The sequence below is a fragment of the Podarcis pityusensis genome, assembly GCF_964106645.2.
Source record: "Podarcis pityusensis genome assembly, chromosome: 6".
In the NCBI taxonomy this organism is placed as follows: Eukaryota; Metazoa; Chordata; class Lepidosauria; order Squamata; family Lacertidae; genus Podarcis; species Podarcis pityusensis.
The window spans coordinates 52,621,103-52,645,129 of NC_138030.1; the positions used below are offsets into that span (position 1 = coordinate 52,621,103).

Sequence of the window (24,027 nt, forward strand, 5' to 3'; positions counted from 1 at the left end):
GTTTGGGAACAGACTACAGGAAAGTTATGGATCCAAAGGATCCATAGCGTTTGTGGTACCCCAACACTCCTCCCCACTCAAACCGGGGAATGAACTGGAGCTGGCAGGAGCACCAGTTTGGCTCAGCCAGTTCATTTGCACTGCGCCAACCTCGCCACCTCGTGGACTTGTCAGAATTTGATCCTCACCCCAGAGCCGCTGAGTTGTTGAAGTGCAACCACTGCTCTTGGACAGCTTAAATGCTGATAGCAATGTTTAGAAAACGTCAGCAAAGACAAAGCTAAACAGAGCTGTCCAAATGTTAAGCACAGAAAATTAGCTTGAAAAATTGTGCCACCCACTCAAAGCTGGGAGTGAGATGAGGAGGTCTGGAGGTGTGTTTGATCTCAGATCTGAACATCATTGAGCCCTGTCACTGTGGAATCTGAAACTCAAGGCCAAGTTCTGGTTCTGTTCATGAGATTAAAATAAGAGGTGGGTGGGTGGGTGGGAAGGGACGAGGCGTCTGTTGATGTTACAGGGAAATCACACTTTCGTGAAAAGTTGACTGACATAGGTAGGTTCTTTCCAGATGACATTCATGTTAGCACCTGGGGCTCAGGCTGATGTAATGCTCCTTAAACTGGGAGAAAGTAAATGCTTCCAAATGCCAGCTCTGTCTCAGGGACCTCTGTGGGGCTTTGTCTCCAGGAACGACAAGGAGAAAGCATGACTCATGAGTGGCGGCCTGGCCCCATTGTGTCTGTGAGATGAGTCCAAGGCGTTCCCATTTATTTACCCTTCTCTCATCACCACCAAATATAACAGATGAGCTCATGACTCTGACAGACTTGGGCTTTATTTACACGGCAGGTATAAATAAAAAAGCAGACAGCAAAGACACAGGGCCACCATGCATCCCATAGTGAGCTAAGTGACCCTGGCAGACAAACCTGAAGACTGAGTAAATAATCCAGGGACATGAAACCCAGGAGCCACACACAATTTCCACCATCAGGACACTAATGCAAATACCAGTTGCTACACAGACAAATTCTGGATTGTTTTGTTTGATGCTTTAATGTTTTGTAAGCCACTTTGAGATATTTTCTTTAAAATATGAAGCAGTATAAAAATGAAATAAATCATCATCATCATCATCACTTCTCTGTTACCTGAATGATTAAGTAATTTGAGTCGAAGCCCATCATCACAAAGGCAAACATCACTCCCTGAAAGACATTTCATTGAAAACATATTCTCCTTCCCCTGCCACCTCTACACACACCTGCGATCATGTGTTTTGCATCCCAAAGTCTACCTGGACAGTAATTTCCTTTGACATTCCCCCATCCCCACCCGTGGATGAATGCAGAACTGAAAATGGATAAGTGAGCAAAATACATACCTTGAAAATACAGGTATCCTTTTTTTCCTATGCTGAAATTCTAAGAGCTGTGGAAACAAAGTCTTTTGAGATGGTCGAAAGAGCTGGGCGTATTTAAAGGGCAGGTCCACATCACATAAGAATTTCCCATATTTAAAACACACGGCGTCCCCTCAAAGAATCCTGGGAACTGTAGTTTGTTAAGGGTGGTTGGAGGGGGAAAACTACAGTTCTCAGGATTCTATGGGGGGGAGCCATGTGCTTTAAATGTGCATTGGCTGTTGTATGGCATGGATCTGCCTCCTGCTTGCTAGAGAAGACAAGATTAAGCATCTTCAAGTATCTGAAAGGCTAACACAAAGAAGATGGAGAAGACTTGTTTTCTGTTACTCTGAAGTGCAGGGCAATTTCTATCAATGGGTGGAAACTGCAAGGAAGCATATTCCAACTAAACATTAGAAACAACTTCCTAACAGCACAGACTATTTGTCAGTGGAACAGACTGCCTCAGGAGGTGGTGGGCTCTCCTTTGCTGGAGGTATTTTAACAGTCTTGGCAGCCATCTGTCAGGTTAAACCAGTTTGAAAAACTGCTAGGCTCCAGCTGCATACTCTAATCTGAGGAGCTGTGCACTTCAGTGGCCAGTGTCAAACAAGCTTAAATTTGCAATTCAAACACCTCACTAAATCATTCTAATCAGTTTAAGATCTTGCAAGAAGCAACCTAGCAGCTCAGGTTTCATACAGTATTGGTTAATGATCTCTTATTTAGCTTCTTTTTTTTTAGCTCAGAAGGCGGGGTTAACAAGGATGTGCCTAGAATACAATCTACAACCAAGGTAAGGTTGCGGTCCTCTGTCCAGCTTTAAAGCTTGGTGATATGAAGCGATTCAAATGTTTCTGGTTATAGCATACATTTAAGAATGTGAGCTTTATGAACCCAAATACTAAAAAGGGTGCCCACTGGGTTTCAAGCTATTAGTTTCATTATGGGTGGAGTAATGGAGAATGCAACACAATAAAGAGAATTTTCATTTTTTTCATTTTTATTTTTAATAGCCCTGGATATACTGAAAGATAACTGTGTGCTCTATCATACATATGGGCTGTTGTAGCAGTGCCATTGAGATTCTGCAAGGTCATTATAATGAATGCCTCAATGCTCAAACAAGAGAGAATCTTGTCTTTTGACGAGGATGGCTGCATAGATAGAAAGGGAAATCTGTATTAAAATAAAATGCATTTATAGCAAAGGAGCAGCAATGACACAATGCCAAGGTGGAAGTCCTTAAAGCAGGGTTGGAGCACTTCCTCTATTCCAGGGTTATCTGCAGCCAGATTTCATCTGGCCCTGAAGTGCTGTGTGTGCACTAGGACCCTGTTCCTGTTCAGGCTAACATGATAACTCAGGAAGGTTAACAACATACTATGGTTACACATAGACATCCAGGCTAAGGTAGAGTGCCACTGAGTGAACAGGCTGCAGGTGAGATTAACATTTATTTATTTTTTGAAGGATTCATTTCAGGTGAAAAACAGCTGGTGCTCTCATAACTCTACATTCATAATTCAGGAGAAAGCGAATTAGTGTTGGGCTGTGTACACACAACATTTTATTCTGGAATCAATAAGACTCAGTGCTTGTTTTTTCTATATAGTCCACAAACAATCTAGTTCCATTGCAAATTTTTCTTGAAAAACTGGTTTCATTCCAAAAATGAAAGCTCATTGATTCTGTATTACCCCACAGTGTGTCCACTGGTGGTCCTGGTACAGTGGTGCCTCGCAAGACGAAATTAATCCGTTCCGCGAGAGTCTTCGTCTAGCGGTTTTTTCGTCTTGCGAAGCAACCCTATTAGCGGCTTAACGGATTAGCGCTATTAGCGGTTTAGCGGCTATTAAAGGCTTATCGGATTAGCTGCTAAAAGGCTATTAAAGGCTTAGCGGCTTAGATAAAGGGGGGGAAAGCGAAAAAAAAATCTCAAGACTCGCAAGACATTTTCGTCTTGCGAAGCAAGCCCATAGGGAAATTCGTCCTGCGAAGCAACTCAAAAACGGAAAACCCTTTCGTCTAGCGGGTTTTCCGTCTTGCGAGGCATTCATCTTGCGGGGCACCACTGTAATTGTGTGTTTATATGTAGCCACACCTGCCGAAGGGCATTGTGGGTATGCGCATGCCAAGATCACAGTCATCTTCCTTCTCCTGCGGCATGCACAGGGAGGATTTTCAAACATGTTGCAGGCAACCCCATCCGCCCTTGCAGGTGGCAGGATCTGGAATCAATCTAGATTGAAACCAGCATGTTGAGGATAAGAATGATTCAGTATTGAGCAAGAACATATTTTTCTGCTACACATGAGTTAGCATGTACACAACTTTTGTGTGAACAGAAACGTTTGTCAGATGAGTGTCAGCTACACAATGAGCTAGGAAGCCAGAGGTTCTCATTGTGCCAGAGGTCCCTCACACAGAGGTAGAAACCAAGCACAAATGGGCTGGCTCTTCTTAGCCTATCACCATGCCATGGATCCACCACAGGCTTCTTCTGCCTGGCTATAGCAGCTATCAAAGCCAATGGGAATATCCCCTTGCAGCTCAAAAGACAATGGCCTGCTAGAAAGCTTCCTAATCCTTAAAGAGCCATGACCTAATTCTTGCTCATACAGGTCTGTTCCTAGGCAGACTGCAAAGTATTGCAAAAAAAGAGGTCATTGTATGCACAGAGCAATAGCAGATCCACTGACCAGCCTGACAATTGCCCCAAGTGGCTACTACTTATACAATACCAACACCTGTTTCTACAGACCAGTGACAAGACTGGCCTTTCGTACTTCGGCCAGGGTTGCACCAAACACATAACAGGAGTTAATGGGTGATGCAAAAGGAGATGCACCACTCAATTTTCAGTGTGAAATCAAAATGTTGTTAAAACTAACTAAGGATCTCAGATGGGATTAGATGGGATTTTACCCTTTGTTTTGGAATTCATTCTCTCTGCTGACATCCGGGAATAAGCCACTACAGTACATGACTACACATTGCAATATATCTGGGCAAAACTGATTCTTTAAAAGGGCAAGGGAAGAACTTGCAGGAGGGGAGTTTTTCCCTTCTTCCTCTTTAGGAACTTTCCTTCAACTAGAAAAAAGAGAATCTAATATTCAGCTGAATAGCCATGCAGTGTAATAATCAAAGCAAGCACAGCAAAGGCTCTCCCAAGTTCCAGTACAGTACTCTCATGCAGAGACACTTTCTCAATGCTCATGTGTTTTCTTACGAAAATGGTCAAAATTAGGAATCTCAACCACAGGAAATTCTCAAGTGGAATATCAAGGACATACTGGATACAAGCTGGGATCTTGAAACATGGGCAAACAACATGGTGGGAAAAGTAATACAGGATACCACAAGCAAAGCACTAGTTTGGGTCAGGAAGGCTGCAGTAGACGAAGCAGCGCAAGACACAAAACTCCATTTAGTTATATTTCTATCCTGCCCTGCATATAAATCCCAAGGGCAGCTGCAACAATAGTAAAACCAACAACCATAGAAGTATGAAAGTAAAAGACAAGTAATAAAGCCAGTAAAACACTTAGCAACAAGAAAAGACAGTCAACAGCAGATCTAATAATGGCCATTGCATATTCAACACAGTGGCGACTAACCATTCATAAATGCCCAGGTGGGTTTCAGTCTGGTAGTGGAATATCAATTAAGTTGGTACCGAGCACACCTCTTTGCATTGCTCTGTGTCTTACTTTTACAGAGATGGGCCTCTATTTTGAAGGGTTGTCAGAAGACTGCCTCTGCTTGAAGGTGCCCTCCATTTGAGACAGTCCAGACCAAGTCTGGTTCAAAGATAAGCAGCCATAAAATGGGAGAGGAGGAGACTTGAAGTTGCCCATCAACAATTAACAGCACCTTGTCAGGAGAAGAACAGGCACACAAGTCACCTAGTGTCTTCCCCACTATGGGGAGATAGATTGCATTGATATTTAAAGTATAGCATTTCCTCCCCCCTGAAATATTGTACATATAAATTATTGCACATACAAATTACAATACATATAAATTGCTTTAAGAAATGTTGTGTCTTTTTTGTCCTGTTTTGCTGATGCATAACAGGCCACCCTACTTGAGAAAGGGCATTCTAAGGTTAGGGCACCACCATGGAGAAGGCCCCATCTTGTGTCTAAAATAGGGAGCCTTAACCAATTAGGGGCAAAAACAGCTGATCAGGAATGCAGTGAAAACAACCGTCTACAGGTGCCCTTCTGATACTCTGTTGCTGTTGAAACCCTGAGGATTGCACCAGAATATTTGTGCAAAGCTGGATGTCATACTCAAATTGTTGGGTGTGAGTTAGATTCTCAGTTGCTTAATTGCTACTCTAAATTGACTCCAAGTCCCAGTGTTTTAGAGGGCAAGGCACTCTTTATATTTTCATTCATACTTCCTAAATGTACTGTTCTGACAATTAAAATGAGAGTCGCTAGACTGAAATACAGTTCAGCTCAAGATTTTGGCTCCTTTCAGATTTATTCTATCCTTGGGTTATATCAACAAGATGAGAGTGGAATCACTACTAAAGCCCTTGTACTGTTGGAGTAAAACTACAGGTAGCTTGCATCTTACATGAGGGTTTGGTTCTGGGGGTCCACACATATACGCAAAAATGTGTAAAGCCAGGAGACCCTGGAACCAGCCCCCTTGCAAGGTATAGGGCTGCTTACCTGACTTTGGAAAGGCAGTATGAGGGCTCTGGGATACCGTCTAAGCCCCCACATTGCTTTCCTGAAGCCGGCGATCGCAACTTTGCACAGTTCGTTGGGGTGAAATAAATGGAGAGTGGGTTTCCTCTGCTCTCCATTTATTTATCCCCCCCCCAAAAAAAAGCTGTGATCATGTAAGTTAACTAAGTGTAGGATGCAAGTTACTTGTATATTCTGGCAGAGTGAAATTTTGAACCACGTAGTCCCTGACACAGCTGTTGAGATCCAGCTACACATTGCTCCTCTATAACTCTATGAATGCATGGGTGGGTGGGTGGGTGGGTGGGAGGTCATCAAAGAAGCCATTCTAACATGCAAACATTATTATCCCACCCCAAGACAGAAGATTAAGTTTTGCAGATGTTTTCTAAGGGCATCACCTTCAGTCAACAAGCACCACCAAGCGTTTGTCTACAAAATGCATTTGAGTTTCCAAGTTGAAGTTGAAACAAGATGAATTTTAACAGGGAGAAATGTAAAGTATTGCACTTGGGCAAAAAAAATGAGAGGCACAAATACAAGATGGGGGACACCTGGCTTGAGAGCAGTACATGTGAAAAGGATCTAGGAGTCTTGGTTGACCACAAACTTGACATGAGCCAACAGTGTGACGCGGCAGCTAAAAAAGCCAATGCAATTCTGGGCTGCATCAATAGGAGTATAGCATCTAGATCAAGGGAAGTAATAGTGCCACTGTATTCTGCTCTGGTCAGACCTCACCTGGAGTACTGTGTCCAGTTCTGGGCACCACAGTTCAAGAAGGACACTGACAAACTGGAACGTGTCCAGAGGAGGGCAACCAAAATGGTCAAAGGCCTGGAAACGATGCCTTATGAGGAACGGCTAAGGGAGCTGGGCATGTTTAGCCTGGAGAAGAGGAGGTTAAGGGGTGATATGACAGCCATGTTCAAATATATAAAAGGATGTCACATAGAGGAGGGAGAAAGGTTGTTTTCTGCTGCTCCAGAGAAGTGGACACGGAGCAATGGATCCAAACTACAAGAAAGAAGATTCCACCTAAACATTAGGAAGAACTTCCTGACAGTAAGAGCTGTTTGACAGTGGAATTTGCTGCCAAGGAGTGTGGTGGAGTCTCTTTCTTTGGAGGTCTTTAAGCAGAGGCTGGACAACCATATGTCAGGAGTGCTCTGATGGGGTTTCCTGCTTGGCAGGGGGTTGGACTCGATGGCCCTTGTGGTCTCTTCCAACTCTATGATTCTATGATTCTAAGTTACATTTCCTTTTCCATTCCTCTGCTTTGTTACGGCATGCTACTTTTCCAAGCACTTACATGTGTGTGCCTGTATGCATCCATACATAAGCTTACCTCTCTTGTGCTTTTCAATAGATAATAGCAGTCAAATTAACTGCAGAATGTGCTCCATCAATTAATTCTCCTCTGGCCAATGTGTCACAGTTAGTGCAAATTATTCTTTCCATCTCTCCCTTTCGATACACCATCAGCAGCCACATTTAAGTGAGCGTCAAATAGGAGATAGTAAATTTAACAATTTACCTCACCTGGCAGTTTGGTGCTCACAGAACTGTCTACATCCACAAGAGCTTTTTTGTATCCCTCCGTCTCCCCCAGTGAATGGCAGAAACGTCTGAGTTGCCTTCTTATGGCGCCTGCCAGTATAAAGGGCTTTAGCTTAAACATTAAGCAAGATGCTGAAATGATAAGATCAGAAGTAGAATACAAGCCTAGACCCATGAAAAAGTAGTTACTGCTACCTTACTTTTTATTACAGGTGAAAGGCAAAAAAATTGTCATCTTCTCCCCTTTTCACCACCCCATCCATACTTCCTTGCCTGTTTTGAGAAGATCCATGCAAAGAAGCAGATTTTCAGCTGCCTGACACTTGCAAGATGTGAAACAGAAGCCTAAATCAGATGCACATCAGTGTTCAGGCAACGCACCAGAGTATTTGTTAATGCACACCCAGATGCCATTCAAATATCCTCCAGGTGCATGCATTATAATGGATTGTGGCCTGAGCTATCCACTAAGTAGTAATTGGTTGAAGCAGCTTTTAGAAATGCCCCAGAGTCATATATAAATTTATGAAGATAGGTATGAGCAATTGACCTAGTCTAGATCCAGAAACCTCTTTGTTACCAGGGCTAGTGCTGTCAGTGCCACACAGCATGGTGAAGCAACCTGCACCAGGAGGGAGCGAAAGATGAAGGTCACGATTGGTGTCTGACTGGAGGACCAAGACTTTTCAAAGGATTGGCCCTAGTACAGGCTGGAGGCCATTTAAGCTACGCTTCAGGCAAGGAAATTTATTGGGCCACCACTGCTGACATTGAGATTTGGGTTTTGGAATCCAAATATGCCCCTGCTTTATCAGAGCAGTAAAGCGAGAAACTGAACCCACAGAAGAGACTCTCTTTGCAAAGGGAAGCATAAAGACTAGAATAGACAATTCATAAACAGAGATGTTTATGAATTACTAGTATGGGCAGTCAGTAGCATTCAGCACACCCAGCAAATGCATTTCGCACAGGAACTGTGCAGCGGCATTGGAGACAAACAAGAGCTACCGGTCAGGAAATCAGTGAGAAGCAGATTATTTCACTATGGCTCCTACCTAGTGAAAAGTGGGTGCTGTCAGAGATTCTCAAAACATTTACCTTTCATGGGGATCAGGAGTAGGGAACCCCAGGCCCACCATACCCACATGACCTACACCTGACATTATGAAGCAAGACCTGGCTCAGCTGAAATGGGGTTTGCAGGCACCCACTGAAGGCTCTGCAAGACCCGACAATCAGCTGACTATCAGCGCTTTGTGGGCTACACTTTGCCTGCACACTTTGATTTCAAAACACATGGGGCAAAAAAAGGCTCACCTGACATCATTGTAACAGCAGGTGATTGACGGGTGGCTTGCTCCACCCACTGTTTAAACTTAGCCCATTGGGGATTAATGGCACAGCGTGTGTGTGTGTGTGTGTGTGTGTGTGTGTGTGTGTGTGTGTGGCTTGATAGTCAGGAGGAGTACAGAGTTGATTTCAAGGTGGGTGCCCCTGATTAGAAGGGAGAAGGAGGGTGCTGAAGGTGACAGTGTTCACATTAAGGCAGAAGGGAATAGTCAGGACTCTGGGAGCTGCCCTCATTTTGTATTATTGCTTTTTATCCCAGAAAAGTTGCAAGAAGCTGATGCACGAGCCTCTCTGTGTAGTGTGGCTAATTAGCATGGGCAGTAATGGTGTGAAAATAAATGGAATCTGCAAAGCACTTTGAGATTCAGCAAAGTATCAAGGCACTAAAACAAAAACAAAAACTCCAAACAAAGCATCCTTTTATTTATCCCAATGAAATCAACAGGCTTCAATCTGAAAATTGCGTTCTCCTCTCAGATCCATCCACCAGCATTAGGATATTTATTCAGATCAAATCTGATGTAACATGCTTAGCACAAGTAAAAGAAGATTGTGCAGGGGAGTGGGTGGGTGGGTTAAAAAAAAATAAAAATCTCAGCTTGGCATTCAGATGAGTTGTTCAATTCTCTGCACAGAGAGAGCCCTGAGAGGCTGCTTAGGTAGTTCTGAGCCCTCATCCCAAAATATCATCTGTTGCCTAGCACTCTGATTGGCTGTGTGAAGAAGGAATTTATTGGTGGAAATGTAGACGGAGAGGAGGGGCTTGGGAGAGCACTGTGAAGATTATGGGTGTGTGCTCTTGCAGTGCCTATGTACACTGTAGATACATGCTTGTATCTAGGCACTGGTGTGTAAATGAGTGCATTAGTGTGCAATGTTTCAAGTGTGTCTGCTGACTCACAAACACTCTACACTCACACACGTACTTACTGCCAAGCTGTAAGTTATTTATGTGAAGGATTGACAGTGCACATTTGCACATGCTAACTTATTAAAACAAAAAACAAAAAAACACCTTGCCACTTCCACATCAATTTCTGAACCTGCACACTGTACTCCTCTTTAGAGACACGCACTCCTAAGGAACACCACTGAACTATGCTGCATATTGCATCAGCTGGAAGAGATACTGAAGGAAAAAGGGTAACACAGAAAGGTCTTTTAAAAAGCTGCTAGATCAGTGGCCACAGCCCAGGTTTCCATGACTGAGGCTCTTCTTGGCAGGCAGTTTTGTGGGTGCTTGGAGGACAGCACAAAGAAGCAGCTACTCCATCATGAGGGCACGGATGTTCGGCCTGTGTGATGAACCCACAAAGCAATAAATCAGCACTAGAAGGGAAGCAAGCTGGAGTAGATGCGCTTTTCTCTGTTCGGTTCCTGGCATGGCAGCCAATGTTTGACTGAAAGTGAGGCTTGCAGCCCGAGTTAGCAAATATAAGTGCCAGCCTGTCACCCATGCATCCATCCATTAGAAGACTTCCTTGCCCTCCCCAAATCATTTCACAAGCGTGCTGCAACTTCCTTGGCTGTGGACTTAATAGTTCACTGTGTTCCTTGGCTGCTTAAGGACTGGTGGAACAAAGAAAGATTCCTTCCCTGTTCACAAAAAAACATTTTGCCCAAAGACTGATTACCTTTCTGTCGTGAGGCAGTTGGGCAACATGCAATTGCAGCAGTGGCCGGGGGGAGGGGGAGGGGGAGATTGTGTATTTTGTCATCAAGCTATAGAGTTTTCATACAGATCTGTTAGATTAGGATGGTTTTTTGTGGCTCTCAATGCAGGGCTTTTTCTTTTGGGGGGGGGAGAGGAGGGGTCTGCCATAGCAGCCTGCATCAAGGTACCCCTCTTCTTCGGAGTCTTACAAGATTCCTCTCTGCTCTGATTGAGAAACAGCATCAGATGCCTGATAAATGGGTCTCTCTGTTGAAAGGGAGCTGAAGAGTAAATTACTGTAATAGAAAACGGCTTAAGTAGCAGTGTATGGTTCAACTCCTTTTACTGCAAAATCCATAGCACTAATTGCTTATTGACTCCCCAGCACGGTGACATCACCAGCAGCCAACCAACATCTCCTATGCAAATGAAATAAGAGGTAAAAAGATAGAAAGAAGCTGAGTGGCTTTACACAAGTCATGTATGGGTCTAAGATCAGTACTGCAGTGGGTGACAGACAGGAGGGGCTGATAGGGAGAGTATTAATTTTCTCTCTCTCAAATAGTCAAGATAACACAAGAAAATACTTGCTGAGGGCTTCCAGATCAAAGACCCCTAGCTTATTTTCTTAACTTTGGGGCCAGATGAATTCTAGAGCTTAATCTCAGCGAAATCAAAGGGGGGATTTCTAGGCTGGCACCAGTCTTTTGATCAGGGGCAGAATGTGGGTCTTGGGAATATAGGAGTTGAAGACACAAGTTAGACACCCAGCTTGAGAAATCCTATCTCACTGGGAAGCAGGAATTGTCCCAGATGTGCATAGAGGTTTTGCTGCAATGCTCCTCTGTAGTTACGATGGAAGGAAACAGGGAGGGGATGTTTGTGGTAGCAAAGTGGCACAGGTTGGTTCACTCTTCCTCTGCCCCCCTCTAGCAGTGGTACCAGGCCACAGGTGCACAAGCCATTCAGGAAGACACTTTTACACTGGTATCACTTCTGGGAGAGGCACAACACTGTGCTAACTGCAGCGGGGTGTGTGTGTCTTTTTTGTTGTTATCTTAACCCAAATGTTTCTTTTTAAAGCATTCTGATTTTTCTCTCTGCACCTCACAGTAGGATTTCTCTTCTGCAATACAGCTAGTCTTTCTTAAGCCACCCTCTTTTTCTCTCTCCACTCCACAGCACGTTGTCTCTTGTTCTCTGCGCCCCTGCAGGATACATCCTCATCTGTATTACTCCACATTTTTTGTCACCCCGCCCCGACCAGGTATCTCGGCCCCTCTGTAACCACTACTTCTTCCTTCACTCTATTGGTATTTCTGTTTTGTGTGCCCCCCTCCAACCTCTAGTCCTCTCCAGTTCAGTGGCAATAGCACACAAGACAGTCATTCCCCCAGAAAGTCATACAGTGTGAAGGAGTCTCAGATGTAAGTGGCCAGTGCAACATGGCAGGAGTGGCGAACTCTAGCATTTCAAATTTCAGTTGCACTCTGTGCAACACCTACATCTGTTGCCCCCCCCTTTCTCCTTCCATTGGACTTCATAGTTGCGGTGATGCTGCAATGCCCCAGAAGTTCCATGCCTGGTATGACCAAAATGGTTGCGTTCTCCTAGATCCGCCTTTGAGGGCAGGTTGGCAAATACAGACTTCTGAAGACAAGAGAAGGGATAGCAATGCATACATGTAGATTTTCATAGAATCATAGAGTTGGAAGAGACCACAAGGGCCATCGAGTCCAACCCCCTGCTAAGCAGGAAACACCATCAGAGCACTCCTGACATATGGTTGTCAAGCCTCTGCTTAAAGACCTCCAAAGAAGGGGACTCCACCACACTCCTTGGCAGCAAATTCCACTGTCGAACAGCTCTTACTGTCAGGAAGTTCTTCCTAATGTTTAGGTGGAATCTTCTTTCTTGTAGTTTGGATCCATTGCTCCGTGTCCACTTCTCTGGAGCAGCAGAAAACAACCTTTCTCCCTCCTCTATGTGACATCCTTTTATATATTTGAACATGGCTATCATATCACCCCTTAACCTCCTCTTCTCCAGGCTAAACATGCCCAGCTCCCTTAGCCGTTCCTCATAAGGCATCGTTTCCAGGCCTTTGACCATTTTGGTTGCCCTCCTCTGGACACGTTCCAGTTTGTCAGTGTCCTTCTTGAACTGTGGTGCCCAGAACTGGACACAGTACTCCAGGTGAGGTCTGACCAGAGCAGAATACAGTGGCACTATTACTTCCCTTGATCTAGATGCTATACTCCTATTGATGCAGCCCAGAATTGCATTGGCTTTTTAGCTGCCACGTCACACTGTTGGCTCATGTCAAGTTTGTGGTCAACCAAGACTCCTAGATCCTTTTCACATGTACTGCTCTCAAGCCAGGTGTCACCCATCTTGTATTTGTGCCTCTCATTTTTTTTGCCCAAGTGCAATACTTTACATTTCTCCCTGTTAAAATTCATCTTGTTTGTTTTTGCCCAGTTCTCTAATCTGTCAAGGTCGTTTTGAAGTGTGATCCTGTCCTCTGGGGTGTTAGCCACCCCTCCCAGTTTGGTGTCATCTGCAAATTTGATCAGGATGCCCTTGAGTCCATCATCCAAGTCATTGATAAAGATGTTGAATAAGACCGGGCCCAAGACAGAACCCTGTGGCACCCCACTAGTCACTCTTCTCCAGGATGAAGAGGAACCATTGATGAGCACCCTTTGGGTTCGGTCAGTCAGGGCAGGTTGCAGGTGTGCTTCTTATGCCATGTTCGTTATGGCATAGGAGCCACTTAAACATAGGTCTTTCCCTTAGCATTGAGGGAACGTGAAGAATTGTGACCCATGTGGGATAAGTTTATGCCTAGACTCTTAAACTGCTTCTTGTGGCAACACTGAGATGGTGATGAGGCTAATCAAGGGGTGACTGAAGCTGCAGTAACTCCTGCGCTGCCAATTTAAGGGTGTATGGGGGCGGGGAGTGAGGGCCTTAATGCTCCCACAAAGAAGTGGGAAAGGACTATGTAAAATGGCTACTTTGGAATTTCCTGAGAGGGTAACCAAGTGCTCAAGGAGAAAGCCACCATTGGTCTTCAATCCTTATGTTAAAGGCTTGTTCTCTTTCAACTGTTGGCTTATTGGGCCAAGAATGAATAACCACCACTTGGGACCCTACCAGGGCTGACAGGTATCTCTCAGTTGCAAAACACCCCCCCCCCCCCAGTACTTTGTTTTGAAATCCTCACAAGAGCAGGAGATAGTAAGAGTGTATGCAGAATAAGTACAGAAGCTAGAAGGTCTCATTCCTGGTCGGACACAGACAGTTCAGACCCCACAAGCATATGTAAAACAATTGCTGAAGTGAGCTGGTTGAGAGCAGAACTGGAAAGTTTGTCTTTTAGTTGCGACAGTTCAGATAATTTCTTAAGGCTCCTGCCACCGCCTCTGGAGAAGCCGCCTCCTCGCAATCTTCTTCTGCAATTGACTGAGCATCTCCACTTACAGCAAAGACAATGAGGAATCACAAAGCAAACAGCATTTAAATGAAAACCAATTGCAGCAAGATTATCCCTTTTAGGGAGCATATTTCAGGGTGGGGAAAAGTGTCACAAAGATAGATTCATTTAGCTGCTGGATGCCACCAAAGTAGAAATTAAGCACCAGAAGCAGGGGGGAAATGGGAACAGAGGAAATGTCTAAATAACACTATGCAGCTACCACATGGAAAGTGACTACCAAGCTGGATGAACAGTTCTCAGTACTCTGTACTCTGACAATAAATAAAATTAATTAATATACAATAATAACCTATTTTAATACAGCTCTTCCAGTAGAATTCCGCCCCCGCCCCAAAGCAAACATGACCGAAGCTAATTACCTCTTCATTTCACTGCAAGGATGAATCAGCGTCAGAGCCAAAAAATAAATCAAGCAAGATCCCTAGCTCATTTGGCATCTCTCTCCAATAGTTCATTGGTCCACAACACTTCAGCCAGCAAAGTTAAGAGCAGGTTACCTTGTGCTAGCTTTGCTTCAGCCAGCATTGAGCATACAATAGTGACTCTATCGTCCCCTAGGGGTTTTATCTAACCAAACCTGAAGATCCTCTTTAGAGGCCCTGCTCTGAGCACCAGAGCTGAATGAAGTGAGGCAGGTAACCACCAGAAGGACAGCCTTTTTGTAGGGACGCCTCAGTTATGGTCGGAACAGTCTTCCCAGATATATCTGCCTTTTCAGGACCAGGCCTTTTACATAACTCCTACAGTCTGGGCTTTGCAGTTTGCAGACATCTGTGGTTTTAACCTGAGGGTTGCAGAGAGTTTTGTTTCTTGCTGTATTTATGTTGGTTTTACTTTGTTTATATGCTTATTTATGGTAAGCCATGCAGAGAACTGTATGTTATGAGGTGGCATTAAAATGTTGTAAACAAATAAATTGATCTTCTGGTTTGTGCTCTCCCCCCTGCACCATTATCAAAATATTTGTGCAACAGTGAATAAAGTTTTGGTGCAAATTTAAAAATTGATTTAAATAAGTATCATGTTATCTTTCTGGTCAGTGCGATTTTAGCATTGTGCTAATCCCTGGTCCACACAACTTTTAAGAACTGAAACACGTTTTAGCCTACCTTTTAAAAAAAGATATGAAAGGAATTGTGCAGCAGCGCCTCTCTCTCTCTCTCTATATATATATATAAACACTGCAGTGCAAATGATTTTTAAAAACAGATCTTTTTCTAAAATGGTGCATTCAGAGTTGTTGTCCTCCTGTCTGCCCAAACAGCTATGTCCCACCCAGTAGCATGGACAGAACCTCACAAGATGTACAAAGTGCTATACCCACTTTAGAGTGTAAAATCCATTGCAATTTTTCTTGTCGCCTACATGGGAAAAAGCAATAATACTGGGAGGAGCCACCAGTCTGGAACACTCCTGGATGGCAGTGCCCAAGATTGCCAATTAACATAGCGAGCTATCATTACCTATTATATATTACTGACTAAAAGCTCAGTGTGTGCTTTTGGGGATTATAGTTACCCGGGTGGGGGGGGGGGGAGTAAAGCAAGTCCATTACTAATGTGCAGGAGTAAAACCATTAGCAGCACTTTTCTACAACTTGCTATGCCCTCTAGAAAAGAAACCTAACACCTGCCTGGCAGTTCTCACCTGTCTTTTGAAAATTGCTCTTAGTATTACTACAGGATTACAAACTACAATGCTGGGCTAATTTTTACATTCCAACAGAACTTGAGAGCTTCTTCTTAAATGGCTTCTGAATGAACATTGGTCTGCTTATCTCGGGAAGAGAGGCAGCAGTATTTATAGACGACATGCTGGTGAAATCTGTCCTTGCTATGCCCCCCAAGAGGCAGAGATGAAGAAGCTGTGTTGGGCATGGTTTGATTTTCTGTCACTGCGAAGGATTTGAAACCAGCCCAGCCATTTCTACTCCTTTAGGTGCTCATGAGATACAGCTTCTATTTTATTTTAGCTGGTTGGTTCTCAGAAGGATTGGTAACTTCCATCTTAGAATCTTATATGTAAATATCCTTGCTGGCAAATCACCTTCGTATTACCACTGTAAGAAAAAGGTAACCTGGTCAGCTACGATGAATAAATGCATGGTACTGGCTGCTTCACTGGACAAAAATAAAGGTGATGTCTGAAGGCACACACAGGTAGACACTTATTCACTGTGACCTCTCTCAAAACACTTGCTTATCCTTCAGCTGTAGGAGCCAAGCACTCTCTCAAATAGTAGTTAAAAATATTAATTCTTCAAAATCATACAGTGGTACCCCGCAAGACGAATGCCTCGCAAGACGGAAAACCCGCAAGATGAAAGGGTTTTCTGTTTTGGAGGCGCTTCGCAAGACGAATTTCCCTATGGGCTTGCATCGCAAGACGAAAGCCCATAGGGAAATGCTGGCGGTCGGGAGCAAAGACTTTCGCCCACAGCCGGCCTTCAGAAGAGGACCTCTTCTGAAGGCCGGCGGGGGGCAAAAGTCTTTGCTCCCCCCGCCTGCCTTCCCCCCCCACCTGCCCCGGGCGATCTTAAAATGCTGGGGGTCGGCAGCGAACGCTTCGCTCCCGACCCCCAGCATTTTAAAACGCTGTTCCGAAGCGGGGCGGGGGGGCGGGAACACCTGCCCCAGCCGCCCCACTTCGGAACGCTGTTCCGAAGCGGGGCGGGGGGCGGGAACACCTGCGGGGGTGTTCCCCTTCTGCGGGAACACCTTCTGAAGGCGGGCGGGGGGCGAAAGTCTTTGTCCCCCCTGCCTGCCTTCCCAGGGGCTTTTAAATCGCCCCGGACAGCGGAGAAGTCCTCCGCTGTCCGGGGCGATTTTAAAATGCCGCCCGCCAGCATTTTAAGATCGCCCGGACAGCGGAGAAGTCCTCCGCTGTCCTGGGGTTTTTTAAAATGCTGGGGGTGGGAAGAAAAGCCCTTGTCCCCCCCCCCCCCAGCCTTCAGAAGAGGTCCGGGGACAGACTGTCCCCGGACCTGGTCTGAAGGCGGTTTCCCTAGGAACGCATTAATTGATTTTCAATGCATTCCTATGGGAAACCGTGCATCGCAAGATGAAAAACTCGCAAGACGAAGAGACTTGCGGAACGAATTAATTTCGTCTTGCGAGGCACCACTGTAATTAAATGACTGAGCCAAAGAACAGTTCTCCCATTTTGCTTCCCATAGGATAGCCAAGATCTGTTCACCTTCTAGTATCCTACATGATGTTTATCTGAAGTAGGGTTAAATTCTCAACATTATATGAGTATGTCATAGTATGTCCTTTTCAGCTTGTTCAAAAGTATGGCGAGTTATTAAGTTTCTTAATGGCAATATATATCCTCCGCCCACAGGGCTGGTTTTAGGCACTCTACAATTTCAGGTTTACATCCTTAAATCGGTAGCATCTGTGAAGGTCAGCTTGCTTATCTGTTTAGCCTACTACCACCTACTCTGACTTAACAGTCGCTCTCCAGTGTCTCGGGGCGAGAGATGTCTTTCACATCACCTGCTAGCTGATTCTTCATTTAAACTGGAGATGCCAGAAATTGAATCCGAGACCTTCTGTTCATAAAGCATGTGTCGTACTACTAAGCCACGGTGGAGAGCTTGCAACTAAGATAGAATTCATGTTCTGAGCAGATTTTCTTCCTTAAGACTGAGTACTAGTGTCTATGTTGTTCAGTTTCCAAGCTGCAAAGTAATGGCCCAGTTGAAGTATAAAGGACCACAAGTTCTGGCTCATGCAGTGGCATGCTATGGAAAAAAAAAATCAGTTATCTCTAGGGTTTGTTTTTGTTTTTTTGCTTCAAATGCAGTCTAAAGCAAATTCTCATAAACATTTCTAGGATGGATTATTTACCAGAAGGAAAATGGTTGGAACACCCATCAGGGGTGAAGCGTGTTGTGTACGGTATTCCTCTTTCCTCAACGTTCGATGGGGACGCAGAAAGAATGGTTCCACTGAAACGCTTTTCTTTCACTTCTCTACGCTTGTTTTGCCTCTGTGTTAGTTCATACTAATAGGGCAAGCAATCGATGGGGAGATTTTCATTGGGGAAATGATGCAGAGAAAAGGGCGAACCCCCTTCCCATTGCATTACAGTCGCAGATTTGGCTGGGGAAAGGACAAGAGGGAAATTTTGCCTCATTGCTTGTGCCTGCTTATCAAAACCAGTCTCTCACGACAAGAACCATGGGTGGCTAAGCAGATCATTGTCCCTGGCCTGGCTGGCGGTTCTTACTTGAATTGCACTCACAGAGGTTACTACCGTATTATACTACACTGTGGGCTAACTTTTGCATCTAAATGGAACCTGAGAGCATCTTATTAAATTGCTTATGTCTGGAAAATTGGTCCGCTTATCTCCAAGTGGGGGAGAGAGACAGTATTTATAGACAACACGCTGATGAAGTCTGTCCTTGTTGTGCCCCCAAGAGGCAGAGATGAACAGGGCTTTCAACCTCCAGCATCCAATCTAATTTTATCCTACATCTCTGCTTGCCAGCCTCTGGAAACCATTACTCACTCATTAAAACCTTCATTTCCTTCTGCAAGCTCCATCTGATATTCTGCTAGTTCCTCTACACCACTGCTCTGGCTTGAATGCCTCTGAAACCATGTCATAGGATGCTGAGCCTTTCATCCCTAGGATGCAAGGCCAGGGGCCATCTGCTAGGTACAGACATGTAAAAGCTCCCAAACTGTGCACTGGGGTGAGGGGAGAATGCAAGTATCTGGTTCTTGAATATGATATGCAATCTAGGAAATGGACACAAATGCATCTGGCCTTGCTACTGCTTTTTTTTTTTTTTAATCCACCAGGTTGTAGGGATTTTTGTTGGACTCTGCAGGTAGAATGGAACAATGGACAGAGTACATGGGACAGTGCAGAAATAAATAAGAGGAGAACGGGTGTTAAGAGAGATTCGCTGGGAGTGTTGTTTCATGAGCTCCATATCATGCCTCCTGGACATTTTAACGCCCTTATGCCAATCATTAGGTTTATAAATGTATCTTTTTTACTTAAAAATTAGTCAGCCAAGATTCAGAGAACCCCCCCCCCACCCGCCACTAGATTGGGAGCTAGCAAGCCACTCTGCAACTTGCAAATATATTATGGACTTCAATCTTCTCCTTGTCTGATGACCCTAATTACAGTAGTATTTGAATGTTGATATTAACTGAATTTTTCCATTGTTCTCTGTCATTTGAAACCATGTTCCTGTTATTCTTATCAGTTCAACACATCTCAAACCAGTTACAAGAAGAAAAAGTGGAAGGAGGAGGAGGAGAAGAAGAGAGTTACAACTAAATGGCAATAACAACAAGCAAAAGAAAAAGTAGAAAGGAAAAATAATGATAAAGAGGGTCTCCCCCCCCCCCAGATGCCTATATTGCCCTTCTGGGCAGTAATGCTAAACTAAGTGAAAATGAGCTTGACTGTTCCAATAACCCTTCCTTCTTCCTCTCCTGCTCTATGCTCCAGAATTAAACTTTCTAACCTGCCTCCAAGTTGTACCACAAAAGGCTGGGATGTTTTGGCAACTTGGGCCCTGGTTGTCTTAATGCTCCTCTCTTTCAACAGTAGTTACATGCCCTTCCTCCCAAAAGAGGTGACTCTCGCAAGTTGTAAACCATTTGCCTTGACTGATTGAGATTTCACCAAGTTGGGATGGAGAGCCATTGGTGGCACTAGCTTTCCTGATCTTTGTGGCTCTCTTAAATCCCGGCAACATCTGCACTAAACCAGTGGTGCAATGGAGAGGCAAGGCAGTGAATGCAGCTGCTGTACTGCACCTTTGACAGTGGACAGCAAGCATCTCTTTCAGAATTTGCACCATACACATCAGCAGCTGGGGAGGGATTACACAGGTGCAACACATACCTGTTTACTGGATGGTGGCATTTGATTTTGTGCATCTAGCATCACACCACTTGGATATGAAAATGTACCGCAATTATACACATATCATTATCAGCCACTAGTGTAAACATCTATTCTAGCTTCTTTTACAAGGAGGGTCCTAGGGAATCACAGCAACAGCCAACTGAGGACAGAGGAGACCTCAGTAATTACTATAATTCACATTCCAGAGAGACAGTAAGGCCGCCTCTCTCACACAAGGGCCCAACTATGTAACATTGACTCGTCCTACATTGATGGTATCAAGGGTTTAGGGTCAAATTAGAGTAACCAAAATTAGCAAGATGTCTCAGAAGCCAACCTCTTGCTGGTGGGGGAAGAAGAATTAAAATCATTATAGACACTACAGCACAGATAGTTTTTGTGCCAGATTACAGCTCAAAATCCCTCTGCTAGTTAGTTATGTTTGGGTAAGGCAGTTTCTGAGGGCTTCGGGGAGGAGTATGAAAAGTGATAGTGGAGTTAGAGAAGACCTTTCCACCCAACCAACTTTCAAATTGAAGGAGACAGTCAGCTCCATTTCCCCATCCCATACAACACTACATTGACTGCCTCACCTCCTTTGAGTTGCCAATTGGAATGAGGCAGCAAAGAAGCAGGAAGTGCATTATTCAAAATGGCAGCCATGTTAGATAGCACAACAAGGCTCCCACTTGGCTAGGTAAGGTGAACAGCTGAAAAATGATTGCTTCTACTATAATGGTGTTTGTGAAGTGTCATGTGTGGTTGGGGCAGGAGAGGCACATCTATCCATTATTCTAGAGAAGTGGCAGGGGAACTTGTGGTACCATGGCCAATGGTCAGAGATGTTAGGAATCTGGAGAGTGATAGGGTTCCTTACCTGCCTGTCCTAGAGAGATTAGAGGTTTTACAGGCAACTTGGCACATACCTCTGTTATGCATACGGATTATTACTTTTTCCCTTACAGGAGAAAACAACACATACACAGTTATTTCCCTGATAACCCAAGGGGGGAATTATTCTGCAAAAAAAATGTATCCCATTTCATGGCTGATTCTAGCAATCTATATTAATGGCAACACAGAAAACAACAACCATACTTTTGCAAGGCAAACATCGTCTCCAGTACCTGAAGTATGTTAAGAGTGAAGTGAATTATAATCATGTTGCATCAAGATGGTGTCCATAATCTAACAAGAAACCTGTGCACATAGCATGAAAGTGCTAACTTTAAGACAGTCTGGACACACATGCTCTTGTTCTGGGTCTTAGATAAATAGTTTCATGTGGATGGAAGTGTTTGTGTGTGGGCCTCAGCTTGGAATAAATATTGTGTCAGTGCAATGCATCCAGGTTGAACAAGAGTGAGGACTGGATGTAGAGAAAATAACAACAACAGAAACCCTGACTTTCATAATTTGCAGCTGCGAACTCATTCACCAGACGTCTTAAGTCGACTTTCCATTGGAAAACTTGCATTGTCCCTGGGAATGTTCACACATAACTCAGCTTCACTGAGTACACTTAATTTCCTTATTTAACGAGGTCAAAATTCATTGAATTCATTCAAGTTGACTTTAATTAGCCGAGTTGCCTTGCATATCAAAGTGGAAATCAGCTGCACAAATTCAGCACAACTGAACTGAGACATTCAGCTTCAGCTTCATTTAAAAAAAAAAAACTAACACAAGGCCTGTTCTAATGTAATATTTTGCAGCTGAAGTGATTTCTGTGGCTTCATAACTTTGAAGGCATTTATAACTGGTCATCTAAGCAACTTGTTCATAGACAATCCCAAGACTGCCAACTGTCAGGAATACTTTCACGGTTCACAGGACTATCTCCAAAAGCAGGTTGCAAGGATGGCTCATTTGCACAAAACACTTTCATAAGCATATAGCCACAGGAATGAGTCCAGGATCTATCCCGTTGCTTCCAAACACTATACTGAGAGCGAACAGTAGTGGCTGGAACAAGATCTTTTGTTTCCACTTGAGGTCAGCATTGACAGCAGACAATCAATCACCCAGATGCTCAGATTTTGTTTAAAATAGTATTCCAAAGCCTGATACGAGCAAATTGTTTTTCTGTGGCTACCGTGGAGATGTTTTGAAAAAAGGAAACAAACTGATACACAATGACAATAAGCTTATATTTAATATTCACAATATTTAATTTGAGGGCAATGGAATAAAGCTCTAACCTCTTATGCCCTAGTTCAGCAACTCTTGTGTGCATAAAGGGATGGTCCTTTGCCCTTAAGGGGTGCATCTGTACCACACATGGACAAGCTTCAGGTCACTGGCTGCCTGCAGCTTTCACAGGCCCTCAACTGTGGCACACCATGGGTACCCACTCAAACCCTCTTGCCACCAAACTGTCCCCTGTGCCCATGTGTTTTCCTCCCTATGTAAGCTATGAATCCCTCGGCCCCACAACTGTTTAGCAAGCTGGGGTGGGGAGTGCAATTGTGGTGGCGAGGAAGGCAGGTGGGGACAGCTCTCCCCAAGTGCCCATCACCTTTGTGTACAGGCATCGGTCTGCCTGTGTCTGGTCCCACACACCACCAGCTCTTACCATGGCCCACTGCTGCATGTGTTCCTCTATCATGTATGCAACCCATCATAATTTTTGCACCAGTTTAACTGTCATGGCTTCCCCTATTGAATTTTGGGAGTCACTGTTTGGCGAGGAATCCACAGGTTGAAGTGCGAGGGGAGGGGGTAAATTTATTTATTTATTTATTTTTAAAAAACAAAACAGCTGCAGGCCTTTAACATGGACCTGGGCTAGAAGGTTCTGGGATACAGATATAGCCTGAAAATTGTTTTTGCGGCTTGGCCTGCAGATGATAAGACACATTGCCCATGTTTCATTCTCCAGCTGAATGTGAGAACATTCGCAGCTGCTTCTAGTGTGCCTCGCTACAGACAATAAGGTACCTCGGGACTTGGCTTCTTAGTTCTGCTGAGGATGGATGAGCTCATGTTTCTTTATATAGATATCCCGTCAGATTCCTCTCCATAGCAACACGTCCTGGCGTGACAGCCTCTGGGCTTGTGCTGTCAGAGAGCCTGGCTGCCTGAGTCTGACACCGCATCCTCCCCATCATTGCAAACAGCACCCGCTCAAAGGCAACAGACCGGAGAGGAACCAGCGCAGGTAACAGGAGGGTGGATCAGCAGGCTGCTACAAAGCATCACGCTGCTTCCTTCACAAACACAGTAAACCAGGAACAGAGCTGTAGTCTACACTGCCTGGTGCCACAGTGCCATCTTGTGGCCAAATTATTCAAAAAACAGAATTTACTATGCAGCAAGAAGGTATGTACAGATTTTTTAAAACCCCAAATCCTTCGGGAGGAAGGGCAAGAGAGAAATCCAGCAAACAAGCAAACAGTGTATGTGTGTCAGCAGTTTCACAGTTGAGTTCTTTGAGAACTCTCAGGCGGATACATCTGGACCCAGAGATTCGTCAGTTTTTGTTTTCTCTATTAGGCCTAGAACTTCACCTCTTGCCACCACTGTTTTCCTCTGTTCCCCAGACTCCCTTTCCTGCAAAGTTAGTTCAGATCCCTATCTGCCCTGTATCTTCTGCTGTGAAGACAGATGCAAAAAAAAAATATCATTCAGCTTCTCTGCAATCTCCCCTTTAACACACCTTTAATTATAATAAAGAGGGCATCCTCTTGGTCTTGGCAGTACCTCTCATGATCTGAACCATACACTCCACTTGAGCTTCTGATATTGCATTTTTGAACCACTCCAAGCTCAGGGGTCAGGATTCAAGGGTTCAGGTACAGGACAAGAAGTTCAGAACTGAATGGAAGTGACAAAGATGTCCCAATAACCTTCCCCACCTCTGCCACCAAGTTTTAAAAGACAAGGCATGGTGCACTCCCCATGAGACTCTCTCGCCTTGTGGGAATGTTGAGCTTGCAAGTGCACGCTGCATCAGGGTAGGTGC

General features: G+C 44.4%; 1 protein-coding gene across 3 annotated transcripts in view; it reads right to left on the bottom strand.

The window, feature by feature from the left end:
• LOC308479038 (phosphatidylinositol 3-kinase regulatory subunit gamma) overlaps positions 1–24,027 on the bottom strand; it is a 263,420-nt gene that overhangs the window by 218,498 nt on the left and 20,895 nt on the right. The window lies entirely within an intron of this gene.